General features: G+C 44.6%; 1 protein-coding gene across 3 annotated transcripts in view; it reads right to left on the bottom strand.

The window, feature by feature from the left end:
* Positions 1 to 17,490, bottom strand: part of SMOC1 (SPARC related modular calcium binding 1) — a 156,865-nt gene that overhangs the window by 55,613 nt on the left and 83,762 nt on the right. The gene's annotated exons all lie outside the window — the stretch shown is intronic.

Below are 17,490 nucleotides of genomic sequence, written 5' to 3'. Positions count from 1 at the left end.
GATATAATCTGACCTCTGGGCTGAAGCAGGTCCCCAGGGCCACACGCCCACTGAGTGTGCCCATTGTATCCCTACCGGCATGGGGACGCTGCCTTCCAGCCCCCAGCCAGGCCCACAGGCCCAAACACAGACCCTTTTTCCTCAGGGCCCTCAGCATTTTCCTCAGACCGGGCTCCGGGAATAGACTCCAGATTACAAAATCCTCAGGTTGGGAGGTGCTGCTGAGTCCCAGAGCACTGGACTTGAACAAGGAATTATTGTCACACTCCTCTGAGGCCTGGGGCACGCAGCAACGGGCGCTCGGAGGAGCCGAGCGAGATCTCGGGCTGCCGGAACTCAGGAGGCGACCAGCAAGGTCACCTCCCTTTGCTCAAGGAGCCCCAAGCTATTCGTCCGTGAGTCTTCATCGAGGGACTGCTTGTGGGTTGTCCTGGGGAGTTTTCAAGATGTCTTCTTGAGGAAAAAGAAGTTACAGGGAGACAGAAAGCATGGGTCATGGAGTCAGGCGGTAGCCCACCAGCTCCACCACGGAAGCTAACCACTTCTCTTTCCAACCCTCTGTGGCCTGGGTACGTCTCTTCATCAAACCAAGCCTCAGACTGCCCGTGGCTACTTATAAACCGGAGACCATTGTACTTACCTCACTCGGTGGTTGCGAGAATTAAATTAGAAAATGTAAATAAAGCACTGAGCTCACATGGTAAGTGCCCAGCGAAGCTTAGCGACTTATTTTTATTATCATCGTGTTATTTTTCACCAAACTATCTGTACACTCAAAAAGGGCCCAGCTAGGGGTGCCTGGGTGGCTCAGTTGGTTAAGCGTCCGACTTCGGCTCAGGTCACGATCTCGTGGTCTGTGAGTTCGAGCCCCGCGTCGGGCTCTGTGCTGACAGCTCAGAGCCTGGGGCCTGCTTCGGATTCTGTGTCTCCCTCTCTCTCTGCCCCTCCCCCGTTCATGCTCTGTCTCTCTCTGTCTCAAAAATAAATAAACGTTAAAAAAACAATTTAAAAAAAAGGGCACAGCCAGATTGTCTGACGGAAACCAAAGAACATCCTAGTCTGACCAGTCCCAGGGGGAAGAGGTAGTTTAAAGTCAGCAAAAAGTTTGAGAAAGTTTTAGTGGGAGAAGGGAAATTCTGTTTTCATATAGGAACAGTTCAACTAGTCTCAGAGGAGAGAAGTACAACTTCCTGCAGAAAAGCAACCAGGCTGTAAATTCTGTGGAATTGATGGCTTATATACACACAATCAACATGTAAATTCTACTTAGTATGGCTTCCTCCCTTGAAAACTTAAAGCTTTAAGTTAATAGGTCATCCCCTTTGTTCCAACTCCCCCCACCCCAGCCTCAAATTAATCAACTCTCATACTTAATTTATGGGAAAATCCGGGGCCAAGAGGAATTGAAAAGGTGATTAGCTACTTCTAATATCTCCCTACGCAGGTTTCAAAGCTTGGGGTTTTTCCAGGCCCAATGGTATTGATAACAAACCATGGGATTTGCTCCTATTCCACTCTGGAGCATCCTGGGAGAGCTGAAATATTAATTGATGGGTCTTCCCTCAGAGACACAAAGTGTTTGTACATCAACCTAAGTGAGGCTACTCACTGCTTAACTATACTGTTGAATGTAACTGACATACTTAATATAAAAAAAAATATATAAAATATACAATATTTTATATATAATTAATATATAAAAAAAGCCAAACAGAACACCACAGAAACTCATCAATCACAAAGAAAGAGAGCAAAAGAGTAAGAAAGGAACAGAGAAGAACAAGAAAACAATCAACAAAATGTCAATAAATACATACCTATCAATGATTATTTTAAATGTAAATGGCCTAAATGCTCTAATAGAAAGACACAGAGTGGTGGAATGGGTTAAAGAAATACAAAACCCATATAAATGCTGCCTATAAGAGACTCATCTCAGACCTAAAGACACATATAGACTGAAAGTGAGGGGACAGAAAAATATTTACCACGCAAATGGGAGTGAAAAAAGAAGCCAGGGTAGCAATACTAATATCAGACAAAATAGACTTTAGAACGAAGACTATCACAAGAGACAAAGAAGGACATTACATAATGATAAAGAGATTAATACAAGAAGATAGAACAACGGCAAATATGTATGCACCCAACACTAGAGCATCTAAATACATAAAGCAAAAATTAATGGACATAAAGAGAGAAATTGATGGTAATATAATAATAGTAGGGGACTTTAACTAATCTCACTTGCATCAGTGGATACATCATCCAGGCAGAAAAATCACTAAAGGTACTTTAAAACAGTGTGTTTTAGGTAAGCAAATTTCATCTCTGACTCATATACTTAAATATTTTTGGCAAGAGGCCCTTTGCATAAACAGTCCAATGGTATATTTCAGGTCAACCTCTGTCTAAATTAAGACAAATGTGAAATTATTTTAAGCCTGTTAGTCTTCAACATTAGCCCAACTCCTGGACATCTGGAAGAACGTGGGAGGCTAGAACACTCAACAAATGCATTTGAGTAACTGAGGAGTACAGAGGAGCAAAGCGAATCCCGGCTCACAGGACAAAGCAGACAGGGGACTGAAGGCAAGGACAGCAGTGAGAAAAACAAAGGAGACTAACAGACTACACACATAGACAACTATCACCCACTGCCGCCATGCCCAAAATGGAAAACACCACTTCAGCTTTACGGGGGCTCCTCACTCACCACCGATGATCTATGCATGATCTCACTGGGGCGTCAGGGTTACCCTGTGTGCCAATCCTTTATAGGAGAGGCACACAAAGCAGAAGTTATTTGTTCGAATGTCACAGCTAGTTCTTAACAGCACAAGAATCTGGAGCCCTGGCTCCCAACTGTCATAAAATTTCAGAATTGAGAGAGCTGGAAAAAAAGGAAAATCTTAATGATCACCAGTGTAACCCAAACATTTCACAGAGGAGGAAACAGGTCCAGAGACAGAGAGGTGGCATGATTGCAGCACCTAGTCCCAGCAGCTGGCAGTCCCCCAGACCTGGAAGGGAGAAGGAGAAAGACGTGACTCCTTGTGCTGGCATCTGAGGGAACTGACAGGGTCTCTTTGTGCCTTGTAATTCTCTGGCATATGGAACTCTTTTGGGGAAAGAGGAGAGGGAGATGGGATACATATTCAAATCAAGGAGGTGGCCAGAAGAGTCTCTTGCTTCAGCTTCAGTGAGAGGCTGTCTTGGGAGTGGGTTGGGTGACAGCACGGGGGCCTCTGCTGCACCCCATTGGCTGGCCTGCTTGCCTCTGGCTGTTCTTGGGGGGCTTCTGACAGGGGTGGGACCTCACGTCCCGGAGCAGCTTCTCTGTTGTTGGACTTTGCTCTCCTTGCTACCAAGGGCCTCCAGCTGTCACCCAAACGGTCCACGCAAGTCTCCCCTGCACACGTCCACCTGCTTCTTACTCCTGCCTCTCTGATACAGTCCTGAATACCACCGGTGTTCTATGGGGTGTGACGAGCAATTATTGGGGACGAAGGGGTTCTCTAGCCAAATAATTTTGGAAATACTGGGTTGAATAAAATTAGAAGATTTCTTGACTGCACCACTTCTCAGAGTCTTACGTCAAATGATGATGATTTAGCTCTAAGAGGAAGATGTCGTTGGCTGAAATCCCTAAACTTATTTAACTGGAGGACCCTCCCTCGATTTCGAGTGGGGAGCATTTCGTGGCACTAGCGTTCTCTGAAACACGCTTTCAGAACAAGGCAATGTAATGAGGTGCAAGGCCTTGCTGTGTTTCCTTGCTTTTCCCAGTCCGACTTGCTTCCAGCCCAGTGTCAGGTTCTCATTTTAGCTCAATCTTCCCTGAAATGATTTCCCTCCGGCAACCCCCCGCCCCCCCCCGCCCCCACCTTTTTTGTAACGCTTTCTCCAGCTCTCTATCTGCGAAGAAATCCATCTTGAATTGCCTCGGACCTTCACTGACAGCTGGGATCCCCTCCAAGGCACAGCACCTTCCCACCCCGTCGCTTCATTTCCCCCCTTTCTTTGTGCCTCGTTTGTGAACTAGAAAATGTGAGCCATATGCAAAGGGACAGGCTTGATCCAGCATTCTTAGTAGCAACTCCCAAACTTGTCATGAGATGACTACTATCATGTACACGAACATTTCCCGGTGGGGGCAAAAAAATGAAACTAAAAGCAGAAGGCATGTGGATATTTGTCTAACTCTTTTGGCAGTGGGAGTACGAGACTTTTTTTTTTTTTTTTTTTCCCCTTCCTTGTCTGCCAGTTGCTCCAAATCAGTTAGCAGGTTCTCTGGATTAAGTTAATGCACAGTGAAAGTTAAGCATCGTGTTATTGGTCCGACTGATAACTTTGTTTCAGGGCAGGATTTCCAGCTGCCCCACTTTCCTTTTGTCCACATCCTCTATAGGACCTCTGAGAAGCTGTGTTTCTCCATGGGCGCCACGGGCCCTGGCTGAAAGAATGAGTCCCCAGGCCATCTGAGACCACCACGTGTTCCCCTAGAACATCTCTCTCCATCAGAAGCTGCAGGAGAACATTGTTTATTGGGTGTGCATTAGAGCACCTGGAGGACTTATAAAACAAACTGGCTGGACCCCACCCACAGAGTTTCTGGATTCATTAGGTCTGGGGTCAGCTGGGGAATCTGCATTTCTAACAAATTCCCCGGCGTTCCAGCAGCCAGTCCAGGAACCACAGTTCAAGAGCCACTGATTGAAAGGAAACTTCTCCCACCCCACCCTTTCTGGCATTTATCATTAAATGCTCAAGAAACAAGTACTTTTCTAGGTGGGAATTTGGGAACGAGGAGCCCTATGACCATACTTCTCTCCAAAGTTTTTATGTTCCAGTTGTTTTGACGACATGTGGTCTTTTAATTCATGGATCTAGTGATTGCAGCATTAAATTGTCTGGGTGATTTCACACATGGAAGAGAGTTTGATTGCAGTGAGAAGAAAGAGGGAAGAGGGAAGGGGTGGTATAATTCTTTCAGTCTGGCTAGCATGAGCTGTTCTTTCCTCAGTTTGGAAAAGCTTATCCCACAAGCGTCCCCCTCCTCTTTAGTCAGGTTTGGCTCAGAAGGAACAAGATGCAGAAGGAAAAACATGGCTTTGGAGTCAAAATGACCTGGGTTTAAATACCAAACTCTGCCAAAAGCTGTGTGACTCTGGGAAAGTCACTTAACTTCTCTGAGCCTCTCTATGATACAGGGCTAAGGGCTCCCACCTTGAAGGTTATTGAGAAGACAAAGTGAGACAAGATATATAAAGCATCTAAAATGGTGTAGGGAGTAGTTTGTGCTCAGCACCGCTGATTTTGTCTTTTTCCCCTTCCCTTTGCAGGGAGGATGGGGTCAGAGCTTCAAGGTTCTGCTCTTCTTTGGGGCTCTCTCTTACCTTATGCCAGGTTAGGGAAGACAGTATGTTGGGGAATGAGGGATTTTCCTTTTAGAGTATTTACATCATCCTCCAGAGTTTAAAGGGGGGGGGGGGATGCAGGGAAGGAAGATAACCTTTCAATTTTAAATACTGCTAAATATGGGAGTCTTTGTTGACTATGGTTTCTATGTGTTGTTCATGTAACAGAGCTGCCAGCATGATATTTGTTAGAAGTGGTGTGTTTAGAATGAGAGACAGAGCCATTCATTCCTGGGCTATTTATGTCCACATCTGAAATACCGTGTCCAGTTTTGGGAAGGACACTCTGTAAGAGGGACCTTGGCAAATTGAATCCCGAGGAAAGAGAGACATAAATCCCCATTATATAGGAATGACTGATAGAACTAAGGACTTCTGCCAGGGCAAAAAGAAATATTTGTTGGCTAAAAGACAGAATCTCACAAGGACTTAATGGTGTCTGTCTTCAAATCTTTCTGTGGAGCATGAGATTTCTGTGGGTTCAGCGAGTCCTATAGCTAGAGCAGGGGTCATCTGTTGCAAATTATAGCTCTCCCGTCAATGTAGAGAAGGACTTTCCAAATAAATTGTCCCGAAATGCATTATGTATGTTGTCTTTGGTGGTAATAAGCTTCCTGTCTCTGGTGGCAATCAAGCAGAAGGCAGGTGACTGGGTCTTGAGCCCTGGATTGAGACAGGGTAGGGAGAGGAAGGAGAAGATGAACTAGATACTTGTGAGGTTTCCTTTGACCCAAAAGTTCTGTGATTCTACAACCTTGCTCCAAATTGAACTTTCGCTGCGTAGGAGTAAGGTGAAAATCTATAAACTAGTACCTACTTAGCAGTTAAGACTACTCCTCCAAATATACGGCACATATTTTTTGTATTTTTCAAAAAGCTTAAACACCATCCCCTCAGCATACACATAAGGGATGTTTAAAAAACCTGAGTATTAGAACTTCAGGGATCCAAAGAACTTTATTTTCTCCATTCCCTCTGTTTGGTGCCTAGAATAGCCCAGGCTTGGTGAACACCAAGTATGTCACCTCTCGTTTACTCGCTTTTATTTCCATTTGGGGGAAACTATCAAAGATGCTTTCTTTCTTTTTTTAAACTTTTATTTCAGTATAGTTGACTCACATATACTGTTTTGTTTGAAAAAGAAAATATACAATAATAAAGCCCCACAGGGATTGGAGCTTTATTCAGAGCAGAAGGGTGAAAATCTGGCCAGCGGAGGGCTGAGGGCGGGCTGAGGGCGGGCTGAGGGCGGGCTGAGGGCGGGAGGGGGTGGGGACGGGGGCGGGGACGGGGGGGCGGGGCGAGGCTAGCTGAGGATTGCTGAGGCGCTGGCGAGCGTGGGCAAGATGGGTGGGCGGGGCGAGGTGGGGCAGGATGGGGGCAGGAAGAGGGCGGGACAAAGGTGGCCGGCTGGAGTGGACCTCTTCCTTGCTACCGACCGCAGATGACTTCCCTTTTAATGAAACTTTTCTGTCTCCATATCTCCCTCTCGTGTTCTTATTTATCACCTTTCTCTACTATGATGAAAAAAAAAAAAAAAATCCCACCCCTTAAATTTTGTAGAAAAGCTTAGTTGACTGACCCGCAGGTCACCTCCTGGCTTGTGGTGTGCGCCCACAGTGGAGTGGCAATGGCCCTAGATGGGCATGTGTTCATGGCCCTGCCTGAAAGCTTCCTTAATAAGTGTTTGCTGTAGGCCAACTTGTGCCTTCCCCTCACCCCCCACCCCGGATTGAACATTACCTAGTATCTTACAAAATCCAAAGGTGTAGAGGTCACCTCCCAGAGGCCATCAGTTGAACCTCCCTCCCAGGGCAGTAGCACTCTATCCCCTCACCAAGAGCACCCCTGCTGGGTGCCCATTCAGTCCCCAGGATGGGAAGGTAAGTTCTCTTTGAGTCAGACATTCCATTGGTGGATTGCTGTACTTGTAAAAGCTTCTTCCCTATTTTGAGTCAGAATCTGATTCACTATAGATTTTACTCAGTGATCCTGGGTCAGCTCTGTGGCACTATTCAGTAAAGCTTATTGTGGTCCACAAAGGTGTGAAGACGGTTCTCTGTATTGCTTTGGTCATCCCTCTTCCCCCATCTGTTGGTTCTTCTCATGTGCAAACCAAACATGTCTGGCTCCTTTGAGTATTCCTCATGTGACATAATTTCCCGACCTTACTCACCTGAGTCACCCTGCCTAACCTGCAGTTAGGCAACATCACTTTAAAAGATGGCAATGTCCTTTAGAGAGGCAGTAGAGAGCAGTGGTTAGGACCAAATGCTGAAGCCAGGCTGTTTGGGTCTGAATCCTGACTCTACACTTGCAAGCTGTGTGACCTGGGCAAGCGTACGGGGTCTGGGTGCTCCCAGCTGGGCATCTGAGCTCCCCGTGGTCCCTGGTGAGTCCGACCCTCCATCTGTCTACCACAGAAATCAAAGGTGCAAGAGCGGGTATACTTGGGAAGAAGGGGAGGATAGAGGCCTGCTCCTCTAGCCTTCCTGCTGCCTGTGGGAAAAGTGAGGCTCAGAGATGGCGGGCTTCAAACACCCCCTCCTTCTCTTTCTAAGTGCCTGGGCTTGAGCTATGAAGCAGTCTGGATGTTCCTTTTTAGCTCTCCCTCCTCCCCATCCTCCCATTACAGAACTGTGCTTCCTGAAGTCACCCCTGCAGGCCTGAGTTGTGAGACTAGCTTGCAAAGCAAACGATGCCAGCCAATCTGGGAGAGGATGCTAGGTGGCCATTCGGCATTGAAGAGGAGGACAGAGCAGTGGTTGGGCAGGCGAGTCCTCACAGAACACAATGGATAGATACAGTGTTCGAGCATAAAGCAGGCTCCATCCACCCACATTGCCCTGCACTCATTGAAAAGAGGAGAGCATTGGCTCCCACCGTGTATGAGCGAGTAGATGAGCCACTTGCTAGACAAGTCCTTCCTGCACCTGGAAGGATCAGGCCCTGTCCTTACCATCATTTACAAAAGTAAAAATTCACTTTCACGGTACCAGCGGGTACAGGATTTGTTCTTAGGTGATGACAGTGTCCTGGCATTACGGTGTGAAGGTGACTGCACAACCCCGTGAATGCTAAAAGCCACCGAACTGTGCACTTGAAAGGATAAATGTTATGGAATGTGAATTATATCTCAAGAAAGCTGTTATTTTAAAGAACGAAACCAGGTGGCCAGCCCACAGGTCACAGTTTGCCGACCTCTGAAATAGCTCAACTAGTTCTCCCATTTTAGAGTGGAGCAAACCGATACCTAAAGAGGGAGAAAACTAACATTTGCCTAAGAGCAATTATGTGCTAACTCGTGGGCACTTTCATGTAAACTTTCACATGCAACATCTGGTTGTTTGGAACAAAAGCAATGCCATGAAAAACACACGTAAAGCAAGGAATAAGATGCCGTTGGCACAGTAGATGTTCAAATTATAACAATAATAATATGGTTATTGAGTATTTACCCAAAGAAAAAAGAAAAGCAACAACTTGACCAACAGTAGGTCTATTTACCATTATGCCATTTATACAGAAAGGATGGGCTTGACTTTTTTTAACAGTGTAACTGCTTTAAAAAAAAAAAAAGAAAAAAGAGAAGTTGGCATTGTACACGCTATAGGAGGCTTAGGAAGCCTAGAGCAAGCCACCATCCACTAAAACATACAGAACTGGCTTTGTTTGGGGGCTTCCAAAGGAGCCATTTACAGCTAGAGAAGCTCAGAACACTCGAGCTTATGGAAGCAGGCAGGGTTTCAGTACTTTACCTAGAGAGGCCTCTGCACTGAGCCGAGACCCACATGATCGCTCTAGGTAACATAGTTCCACACGAAGACAAAACGACATAGCTTCTAGAGTCAACAAAGACAAGACAAGCCCTTCCCCCATGACAATGCTTAGCACTCCAGCCCTGCCGATGTTCAATCACCAGGGTCAGCAGACCATCAATCCCTTCCATACGCGCTGGGGACCTGGAAGAAGAGGGCCCAGGTGGTAAACCTGGGTGCTTCCAGGTCAAGCCAGTCACACAGTGCAGACCTGCAGGGGTGACTTCAGGAATGGTAGTTCTGCATAATGGGGGCAGGGAGGAGGAAGAGCTAAAAACGAACACTCACACCTGCTTCATAGCTCGGCCCAGGCACTTAGGGAATAATTTGTAGTTCCCGAAGTTGCAGGAAATCTAACGGTAAGACAAGGGGAGCACAGAATGTTTTATTTGCACTTCCAACTTCAAAACAAAGCATCATCAAAAAAAAAAAAAAAATTACAGCTCCCCAGGCCCCTCAAGTCCAAAAAAAAAAAAAAAATGACCTCAGGAAATAAAAAAGCATGTATATGTGTGCATTCGTGTGGGGAGTAGTGATTAGAACAAGGAAAAGTGAGAAAAGTGTTAGTGCCAGATAAAGCTTTATCAAGGAAGACTGTTCCTGGAACACGGAATCAAAGATGGGAAACAGAAAATATTTTTTCACATAGAAATAACATTACAGGGGCGCCAGGGTGGCTCAGTGGGTTAGGCGCCTGACTCATGATTTCGGCTCTGGTCATGATCTCACTGTTCATGAGACTCAGCCCTGCGTCAGGCTCTGTGCTGACAACGTGGAGCCTACTTGGGATTCTCCACCTCTCTCTCTCTCTCTCTGCTCCTACCCCTCTTTAAATAAATAAAAACATTTAAGAAAGAAATAACATTACAAATGGTGTTTTATATTCCATGATATTCTTAGAACTACAAATCCATCTACACAAAAAAATTTAAATGGCTTGGGAATATATTTGATAACAACCACAAATTAACCATGCTGTGCTCAACACTATGGAAGGCAATCTGGTCGTATGTATCAGATGCCTTAAAAAGTCCATGTCCTTCCAGGGTTCCTAGGTGGCTCGGTCAGTTAACTGGCTTCAGTTCAGGTCATGATCTCGCAGTTTGTGGGTTCGAGCCCCACGTCGGGCTCTGTGCTGACAGCTCAACGCCTGGAGCCTGCTTTGGATTCTGTGTCTCCCTCTTGCTCTACTCCTCCCCTGCTCATGTCTCTCTCTCTCTCTCTCTCTCTCAAAAATAAACATTAAAAAAAAATTTTTTTTTAATCCATGTCCTTTTGACCCAATATTCAGCATCTGGAAATTGAATCCCTGAATTTCCAGAATTCATGGTACAGTCATACACTGGAATGCAATGCAGCCATTAACAATGAGGTAGACAGGAGGTGTCCGAGATGGTGGTGTAGGAAGAACCTGAACTCACCATGACCTCCTGTCATGGCACGTATGGATCTCTAGCTGCAAACGGATCGTTTTTCTCTGAAAAAGACCTGAAAACTAGATGAACTGCTCCTCTACAACAAAGGATAAAAGGACCACATCAAGGGGCGCCTGGCTGGCTCCGTCGGTTGAGCGTCCGACTTCAGCCCAGGTCCTGATCTCACAGTTCGTGAATTTGAGCCCCATGTCAGGCTCTCTGCTGTCAGTACGAAGCCCACTTCAGATCCTCTGTCCCTCTCTCTGTCTCTCTCTCTCTGCACCTTCCCCGCTAGCACCTCTGTCTTTCTCAAAAATAAACATTGAAAAAAAAAAAACAAAAACAAGAACCACATCCAAATGGGTTGGAGAGGCAGAGACATTTCACCATTTCTCTGAGAACCCTGGGATCTACACCAGAGATGAGCCCCCCAAAACACCTGTCTTAGAAAACCAAGGGGCTGATACCCAAGGTACCCAAAATGCTATCGGAAACTGAGATTCCCCTTTTTTTTTTTAAATTTTTTTTAAACGTTTATTTATTTTTGAGACAGAGACAGAGCATGAACGGGGGAGGGGCAGAGAGAGAGGGAGACACAGAATCGGAAGCAGGCTCCAGGCTCTGAGCTCCGAGCTGTCAGCCCAGAGCCCGACGCGGGGCTCGAACTCGCGGACCGCGAGATCGTGACCTGAGCTGAAGTCGGACGCTTAACTGACTGAGCCACCCAGGCGCCCCTGAGATTCCCCTTTTAAGAGTCCCACGTGCAGTCTCACTCATGCCAAGGATCCAGTGCAAAAGCAATTTGCAAAGCACCTCGACTGTATGTAAAGGAGACTCACTTGCTGGTCTGGGGCATCTGCTGGAGGGGCAGGTGACAGTTGGGGCTCTCTCTAGAGACAGAAGTGCTAGGAGATGCTATTTGGGTACTCTCCACCTACCCTGCTACTGCAGGCAGGGCTGTGCAGACACAGCACCTCCCCCTGCCTGCACTGTCCCATTGCCTTGCTGAGGCCAGAGAGCACAGGCAGGTGTCGCACTATCCTGCTCTCTGGCTGGGGTGGACGAGCACGAACAGTCATGGCATTCTCTCACTCATTTCCTAAAGTCAGCAGCACAGGTGGTCGTGACACTCTACCATACCCCAACTGGGGCTGGGAAGTTAAGTGGTCGTGGATTTCTCCAGCACCCAATCTGGAGCCAGCATGCCCAGCGCAGACAAGGCCCTCTCCAGTCCCATGGCTGAAGCTCTCAGTTGAGGCATTATCCTACTCCATTTCTGAAGTCAGAGAGCGTGCCCTGACCCCTATACTCTCCAGCTGCCCTGCTAAAACCAGTGCACACAAACCACACAGGGGATACCCCTTGTTTGCCTGGCCCCAGTGGCCCAGGGGGCTGGCTTTCCTGAGCTCCCAGGGACTATAACAGACAGTTATAAATTCTCAGACAGTTCTTGGCAGGCCAACACCTTATCCAGGACTGCAAAGACTGCAGACTGAAACACATACCCAGTCTTCCTGTGAAAAAGGCCTATTTACTTATCCTGGAGCTTCAGCCTGAGGGACAAGCTTCAGGTTTCCCATATATCTAGAGGCTACTAAGGTACTCCTAGGAAACATAACCAGGGAGACACCATTCTTGTGAAACTCTAGGGCTTGCTACATCTTGAGAAGACCTCCCAGAAAGAAGTTTGTACACTCGTCTGGAGCCCCAATTTTTGCAACTGCCACCCAGGGAACACCTCCAGATATTCTGACCTAGAGGTTGAAAGGTATTATGACTGCAGCCCCAAGAACCACACACACACACACACACACACACACGCACACACACACATATATATGTTCTTTAAAAGCTGCTGCCTGAGAATCTGGCTTCCAGTCAGCCTGAAACCGGTGCTAAATGAGATTCTTTCCCTCGTAACATTGACAGGTCTTGGCATACCTTCAGCAACAGGGGCATACCAGGAATAAATCAGGCTATTTAAATAATCACAAAGGTTTAAGAGACAACCAAGAACTCGGGCAAAGTTGAGCTATCAGGTTCATCATCTACACAAGGCCACTGCCTCAAGACTGGGAGAGGTGGCTGTTTTGCTTAATGCATTGAAACAAACACAGAGAGTCAACCAAAATAAGGAACCAGAACTATGTTTCAAATGAAAGAACAAGACAAAACCTCAGAAAAAGACCTCTGTAATTATACAGAGCTAAGTATTCAAATTGGTAAAGAACTCAAATGATCATAAAGATGCTCACCGACCTTGGGAGAAGAATGGAGGAACCCAGTGAGAACTTTAACAAAGATAGAAAATATTTTTAAAGTGCCAAACAGAAGTCACAGTACAGTGCCAAAGAATACAAAAACTGAGCTGAAAAATACACTACAGGGGTTCAACAGCAAGCTGGATGAAGCAGAAGAATGGATCAGCGAGTTGGAAGACAAAGCACTGGAACTTATCCAGACAGAGCAGCAAAAAGAAAAAAGCATTTTAAAAATGAAGATAACTTAAGAGACATATGGGACAACATCAGGCAGAATGACATTCATATTATAGGAGTCCCAGAAGGAGAAGAGAAAAAGAAGAAAAGAAGAGCAGAAAACTTATTTGCTGACAACTTTTTGACCTGGGGGAGGGGGGTGGTGGGGGAGACATCCAGGTCAAGGAATCCCAGAGAGTTCCAAATGAAATGAACCCAAAGAGATACATGCCAAGGCACATTATAATTAAAATGTCACAAATTAAACAGAGAATCTTGAAAGCAGCAAGAGAAAAGCAACTTGTTATATACAAAGGAAACCCCAAAAGGCTATGAGCAGATTTTCAGCAACTTCTAACCACAAATACTCTACCTGGCAAGATTATCATTCAGAAGTGAAGAAGAGACAAAGTTTCCCAGATAAACAAAAGCTAAAAGAATTCATCACCATGAAGCCAGCGTTATAAGAAATGTTAAAGAGACTTCTCTAAGTTGAAAATAAATGGCACTAATTAACAACAAAAAAAAATGCAAAAGTAAAAAGTCTCACTAGAAAAGGTAAATATACAGTAAAGCAGTGGATAAGTCACTAATAAAGCTAGTATGAAGGTTAAAAGGCAAAAGTAGCAGAATTAACTAAAACTACATTAGTTATAAGATATATAAAATGAAAGAAGGTAAAGTGTAATGTCAAAAATGTAAAACCTTGGGGGACGGTGTACTAAAAATATAGTTTTGGAATGTATTCAAATTCAAGTTGCTATCAGTCTAAAATAGACTGTTACATACATACATAGAATGCATATGTAAACCTTGGGGTAACCACAAAGCAAAACTTATACACAAAAGAAAATGAGAAAGGAATTTAAACATAATACTAAAGACATCATACCACAATGGAAGAGAGAAAAAGGGGCAGAGAGAAACTACAAAAACAGCCAGAAAACAATTAACAAAATGGCAATAATTACATACTTATCAATAAGTACTTTAAATGTAAATAAACTAAATTCTCCAATCAAAAGACATAGAGTGGTTGAGTGGATTAAAAAAAACACACAACAATAAGACCCATCTATATGCTGCCCACATATAAGAGACTCACTTCAGAAGTAAGGACACACACACACACACACACACACACACACACACACACACAGTGAAGGGATGGAAAAATACCTTCCATGCAAATGGAAACAAAGAGAAAGCTGGTGTAGCAATACTTAGATCCAACAAAAGACTTTAAAATAAACACTGAAATAAAAGTCAAAGAAAGGCATTACATAATGATAAAGAGATTAACCCAGCAAAAAGATGCAACATTTATAAATATTTTTGTACCCAACATAGAAGCACCAAAATATATAAAGCAAATATTAACAGACATAAAGGGGGAAATCAACAGCAATATAAGAATAGCAGCTTACATCAATGGGCAGATCATCTAGGCAAAAAATTAATAAGGAAACGATGGTCATAAATGACATATAAGACCATATGGACTTCATAGATATATACATAACAGTCTATCCAAAAGCAGCAGAAAACACATTCTTCTCAAGTGCACACAGAACATTCCACAGGATAAATCACATGTTAGGCCACAAAACAAATCTCAATAAATAGAAGAAAATTAAAATTATTTCAAGCATCTTTTCTGACCACAATGGTATGAAACTAAGAATCAATTACAAGAGGAAAACTGGAAAAACCACAAATACTTGGAGGTTAAACAACATGCTACTGAACAACTACCAAGTCACAGAAAAAAACCAAAGAAGAAAAAAAACTTAGATACAAATTAAAACAGAAAAATAACATAGCAAAATCTATGGATGAAGCTAGAGTGGCTCTGAGAGAGAAGTTCATAACAATTCAGGTCTACCTGAAGGAACAAGAAAAATCTCAAATGAATAATCTAACTTTACACTTGAATGACTAGAAAAAGAAGAACAAAGCCCAAAGGTAGCAGAAGAAGATTAGAGCAGAAATAAATAGAATAGAGAATAAAAAGACAATAGATAAGATCAGTGAAACCAAGAACTGGTTCTTTGAAAAAAATAAATAAAATTGACAAACCTTCAGCTGGACTCACCAAGAAAAAAAGAGAAAGAACTCAAATAAATAAAATAAAAAAATGAAAGAGAAGTTACAACAGATACCACAGAAATACAAAGGATTATAAGAGACTACTATGAACAACTGCATACCAACAAATTGAACAAACCAGAAGAAAGGGATAAATCCCTAAAAACATACAATCTTCTGAAGTTGAATCAAGAAGAAACGGAACGTCTGAACAGACTGATCACTTAGTAAGGATACTGAATCAGTAAGCAAAATCCTTGCAACAAGCAAAAGTCCAGGGCCAGATGGCTTCACTGACAAATTCTACTAAACATTCAAAGATTTAATATCTATCCTTCTTAAACTCTTCCAAAAAGATGAAGAGGAGGGAACACTCTCAAACTCATTTTATGAGGCCAGCATCACTTTATACCAAAACCAGACAAGGACAACAACAGAAGAAAAGTGAAGGCCAATACCCCTGAAGAACAAAGAGGCAAAACTCCTCAACAAAGTATCGGGAAACCAAATTCAACAATACATTAAAGGATTGGGAAGAGCCAAGATGCAGAGCAGCATGGAAGTTTTTTGTGTCTCGCATCCATGAAATACAGCCAGACCAATGCTAAACCACCCTGCACACCTAGAAAACTGACCTGAGGATTAACACAACAATCTGCACAACCTGAACCACAGAATTTAGCAGGTAGGCAGCGTGGAGAGGTGAACTTGGGGAGAGAGAAGCCACGGAGAGCAGGGAGCCGCTTTTGGGTGCGGAGAGAGAATGGACACAGGGGGCAGGGAGGAGAATACAAGAAAAGCACCCTCCCCAAAAGCAGCTGGAGAGAAAGTGGAAAATTGGAAACAGCCACAGGGACTGAACTAAAAAGGGAGAAATGAGAAAGGAGAGGGTTTAAATTCCATTAAGACTATAAACAGGGGGAGCGCGGTCTGCAACTCTGTAGCTCAATACCTGGTGGTGCTCTGGTGGGAAGGGCGAATCCCCAGGAGCAGAGTGAGGTCTGGGAGGTTCTGAGACCACATGGGGAGAAGTGGTTCCACTGCCAGAAGGACACTTGGTAGAGGCTGTGAGGCCACCTGGGCCCAGCAGACCCCAGAGAACGGCCACATTTGCTGGTGCTGGAACAAGGTCGTTGGGGGTGAAGCCTGGTGCCAGATGTGTGTTGTGATTTTCCATAATTCCTGAGGTGCTGCTGATACACTGTCTCACGAAGTTTTACTGGGGCAGGCTGGCACCTGGCCACAATCTCTGAGCACCGGCAGCAGCACGATGCTGCAAGCATTCCTGGGTGCGGCCAGCACCTGGTCACTGCTCCGTGAAACCCTCCACAGAGGGGCAGAAGTGGGGGGCCAGGGAAGGCAGGTGCATCTGAGACAAAACTTGGGAGGGAGGCGCTGCCTGGGGCTCGGCCATGGACAGTGTGGAAGCGGGGAGTGGACAGAAGCCAAAGATGAAGGACGGGTGCATGACTGCTGATCAGGAAGAACAGAGTTCCGATACTAGAGACTGGGTAGCTGGGTGACGCCATTTTCACCACTCCCCAGCATGTGCATACACGCCTACAAGTGCCACAACAATCCACCCCAGTAAGCTAAGCAGCCCCATCTAGTGGAGAACAGAGCCATTACACTAACCCCCACCTAACTGGGCCAACCTCACTCTTCAAGAACACAAGTCTCACCGCTGCTTAGTTTATGGACTATAAAGCGCTTCATAGTTTGACTTCTAGGGGAAAACGAAGTAATTTTAGTAGTATTTCAGTCTGTTAGCTGGTCCAACTATTCAATTTTCTTTTTTTTTCTCTTTTTCATTTCTTTTCTGTTTCTTGATACAGAAAGAGAAAAATTCATTTTTATTTTCAATTTTTATTAACAATATTTTTAATTTTTTTCTGCTATATTTTTTAAAAATTTTTTAATGTTTATTTATTTTTGAGACAGAGAGAGAGACAGAGCGCAAGTGGGGGAGGGGCAGAGAGAGAGGAAGACACAGAATCCGAAACAGGCTCCAGGCTCTGAGCTGTCAGCACAGAGCCCGATGCGGGGCTCGAACCCACAAACTGTGAGATCATGACCTGAGCCGAAGTCAGACGCTTAACTGACTGAGCCACCCAGGTGCTCCTGTACTATATTTTTTACTTTTGTGTAAATTTTTTCAAATTCTATTTTACTTCCATCATTTCACTTTAGTCTACTTCAGTGTATTCATTTTTTCAAATTTTCAAACAATTTCCTTTTTTTCCCTCTTTTTCCCCTTTTTTCTCTAATCTAT

The sequence above is a fragment of the Panthera onca genome, chromosome B3 (assembly GCF_046562875.1).
Source record: "Panthera onca isolate mPanOnc1 chromosome B3, mPanOnc1 haplotype 2, whole genome shotgun sequence".
In the NCBI taxonomy this organism is placed as follows: Eukaryota; Metazoa; Chordata; class Mammalia; order Carnivora; family Felidae; genus Panthera; species Panthera onca.
Note: the sequence above shows the minus strand (reverse complement) of the source record. Positions and strands in the feature narration are given on the sequence as shown.